This window comes from Glandiceps talaboti, chromosome 15, assembly GCF_964340395.1.
Source record: "Glandiceps talaboti chromosome 15, keGlaTala1.1, whole genome shotgun sequence".
Classification (NCBI taxonomy): domain Eukaryota; kingdom Metazoa; phylum Hemichordata; class Enteropneusta; family Spengelidae; genus Glandiceps; species Glandiceps talaboti.
Window position 1 is genome coordinate 10134694 of NC_135563.1, and position 4381 is coordinate 10139074.

A 4381-nucleotide genomic window follows, 5' to 3' on the forward strand; every position below is an offset into this window, starting at 1 on the left:
GCAATCGTCCATGTTTTAATCTTCGCATCTGGCCCTCCTCTGCTTCTGCCTTGGCAACCATTCTAGCTGGAGGCTAGTGCTTATTCTTGGCACCTTGTAGTCTGCCTGTTGCCCTCGATCACACGTAAACAGAAGTGTGACCAAAGTATGGTGGTCTGCTGGCACGACCTATTCGCTCATAAATAAACCCCCGACTTATCATATTATGCGACTAGCACCATTTAAAAGTAAGTGAACCAAACTCTATAAAAATGGAGCGTGGATAAGTGATAATATCGCGGAAGATCCGGCCATGGATCGACGGAACATTTTTTGTGTGACCACCTGTTTTAAAGATGGTTTCAAGGTGCGAATATTCGCCTGCCTACAAAAATACAACTAACACTTTTGGAAAACTGAGTCAAAATATGCTTGTACTATATTTAAACATATCTACATTTTAGAAACCTCATAATCTGATTTTCTTCCCCAACGTGTAATGGTATATTGATATGTAGGAGTGAAATCTTCCTTATTCACTAAAATTGTAATATTTCAATTTGAGCTTGCACCAACTCATTGCTTGTTACATGATGGGTATGCAAGTTCCAAATTGACATCCTATTGCAAGAAATCGCTTCCCTATATATGGATTTGTAATTTTCTATTAATGTTCAATGCTTACAATTACATTTCTAAAATGTTTGCTTCGGATTGAGATTAATTCTAACGTCCGCCACTTCACAAAATGCGACTTTAATCGCCAAGCTTCCAAGGCACTAAAAGAGTTATATTCATGTAAACATTGCGATCAAAGGGTTAATGGGATTTTATAGAAATATTTATGCAATATCCCATATAAGCTCGCAGCTTCATTTGTAAATCGTATTTGTCGTTTAGGGCATTCCGCTTGGCTTACTACAAATTTAACAAGTGATGTACATTTTTTATTATTTGTGCACGTAAACGTCAAAATATTTCTACTCTTGATAAGAATTTGTGGCAAATAGAGTGTGCAACCGTCTAAGAATTTCAGGACATTTTGAATTTTGTTCATATCAGTGAAATGATGCTTGCTGATCTGGACGTGATATCTTGGTCTATAATACACCAAATGGTAATAAGAACTAAAATATGTTTCCGTCAAAACATTAAAAAGTAATAAAGTTTCCAGATGAGTAGACAATCGGTCTTTTGCGTTATGCTAGTTTACCGGAATTATAACATACGAGATGAACATGGTTATGGTTGAATACTCTTTGGCAGTTTATCATATTGAAATGTTTTAGTCATTTGAGGACAAATGTTAAGTTAAGCTAAGCGGAAAGTTCGTCTCGTTATCGTAAAGGTCAGAATACTTTTTCTCTTACTCGTTTTACTTTAAACAAAACGTTAATATTCGTTAAGCAGAGTTCAGTGTACATTAACAGCTTTAAATACATATTCTATGCGAGGTCATAATACATACATACATACATACATACATACATACATACATACATACATACGTACGTACGTACGTACATACATACGTACGTACGTACATACATACATACATACATACATACATATATACATACATACATACATACATTACATGTATACATATCAAATTCTTGTATTTCCAACTTACATGAAAATAGCATGTACATGTAAAGTATTTACATAATTCTTTAACATAATGCACACACATTACCTTGAACAATTTTCTCTGTCACCTATGACAAAAGTTCACGTGATATCTAGTTGTTATGGTACTTACAAGTCATTCTCCAAATTTTGTAAGAACCTATAATCGAGCTTGCACTACAATACTTGATAATGAATTAAGAATTACTTCCATTTAAACCAGCTTTGATCATTTCCGAGACTTCCTATGACAATAACTATTATTTCTGACCGAAAGCCCGTGGTGTTTATTTCTAGTGGGAGTGGAAAATATTCGTCGAACATCTTCTGAAAACACAATGGAATATGTGCATGAAAGGGTATGAACACTTCAACTAATGTTGCATGTTTGTTCTGTTTATCGATGATAGTAACGTGTGGTTGTTTATGCTGATGTCCGAAAGTTCTCATATGGGCATCAAACATTTCAGGTTTTAAAACAGTGTATTTAAATGTCTCCTTACCAGGTATAGTATTCGTGCTTTTACCTAAGATTAAATCAACTATTCTATTGTGTCTTTGTTGGTATAGTTTCTCAAATTTCATACATCCATTCAAAATGTGAGATATTGTACGTTGCAGTTTGATGATTGCATATTTTACATGATTAAGTGTAAGACTGTGGATAGTACAGGGTCATGAGACTTTCGCGCTGTTGGAGCTGTAAACGACCTCTCGCGACAAATGATCTCAGATTATCGTCAATCTTGTGATTGTTAAGGTAAGTGAAAGATACACCACGGTTTACTTTCCCTGCCTCTCGAATCACTCTTCCATGTGAATATTTCGCTTTAAACTCGGATTCATATTGCTGCAGCAGCTGCTATTTAAATGTTGTATAGAATTTCTCTGACGAGTCGAAGGTTACTGACACTTCCTCGTCTACTGACCAAGGAGATGTGCTGACGCTTGCACATTTCCTGAAGATTGACCCAAACTGATTTTGGCCAATTAACTTTGGACTGCTTTGCAATGTTGCCGGTATTGTCGATAACATATCCTGCAAAATTCGTACTATCATCGTTGTGTTTAACAGGTATAGCTTTTCGTTTCTCCATATGTAACATGAGTCAATACGTGCCACTCGCCGTACATTTGGATTGTCGTTATTCAAAACAGACAAATAAAATGAAAGTCGTTTCGCATAATACATAACGCGAGGACTGATTATTCCTAATCCTCCTACTGATTTTGGAGTAAAAAGAATTACCTTGTAGAAGGTTGAACCAATGCCTTATATGTCCAACGATTTCATTTTCAATTTCCATTAGGTTCTTCTCTGAAGATTAGATTTTGCTGCACACACACATACACACACATACATACATGCATACATACATGCATACAGACAGACAGACATACAAACAGCCAGACAGACAGACAGACATTTCCGATTACCGAGGTCAATACAAATGCCTTTTTAACCTATCCTGTATAATCGAAAGACAAAAATGATTTTTTCATAACAAGACTAATATACTATAATGTAAGTGGACTTTGATATTACATGATGCAAACAATGACTGTTGACCTGAAGTAAATGAGCATTCATACAAAGATTAAATGACACTGCCTGTAGATTGAAATTAATTGTTTACATTCTTCAACAGTATCAACGTGTGTCAACTGGGTTAACCCTGGCAGAGGTATCATATAGTGGCATTCTTTCCCTATTAATTGATATCACCCAGTTAATAAACTTTCTTCGCACTGTCACTTGAGATTATCATCAGGAAAGTTAGACATTTTAAGTTTACTTTATTCGCTATTTAGCAGTAGCTTATACACGGAGCTTGAGTGACACTCCCATATACAGACAAACATAAATGGGAAGTTAGTAATACAAACAGACGCCTCGATCATGTTACATACTTTGGCAGACTGTTTAATTCGAGCACGGCACTTACAACTTAACTTGCACGGCTAAGGTTTCTGTTAGGTCTAACAAAAAATGTGTGGCTCCGATTACTTTCAATTTTAGAATAGGTGGGGTCGGTAGAATTTTGAAAAAACTAAAGGGTTGGGTAACCGGAACCAAACATTTATTACTAGACCTTAGCATAATGCTTACAACTTTACCCTTTTAATACTGTCTCTTCGTACTATTATAAACAAAGGGAAATAAATATTTCCTCTATTTCGACTTACCAGACAGTCAACCGCTTTCAAAAATTATTCATTTGCCGTTTTCTTGTTGTCGATTTGTCCATTTACATTGAACAATATTTCGTTAGAAATCTCGTTGATTAATATAATACATTATCTTAGACTACTTAGGGAAATCAATTAAAATTGATAACATCATTTGAACGTTTTAATATTTAAAAAAAAATCCTCAAATACATTTAGGTCCAATAGAGTCTGCGCAAAGGAACATGGTGAAAAAAAGTAATTGTTTAATCTGAATCCAAATGTTTGTAAAGACACTTCGAAAGTATTTATTAATCTTTGTAAGCTCATATAACAAGTTCATACATTCGAAACCTAATTTGTATTATTATAATGTTCAGAAAAGGAGAAGTTGTAACTGTGTTATCATAATTGAGGTCTTGACAAATGTAATACATATGTCGTGTTTAAACATGTATTCCTAGTTTGGTATGTTGTACATACTTGACACTTTCCATTGTCACTAACCAAGTGTCATTTTAAGCTCTGATTATACTCGTGTCGAATTATCAACCACGCACGAGCAACATACGCTATTTGGTTTAAAATACCAGAAAAGAAAGAA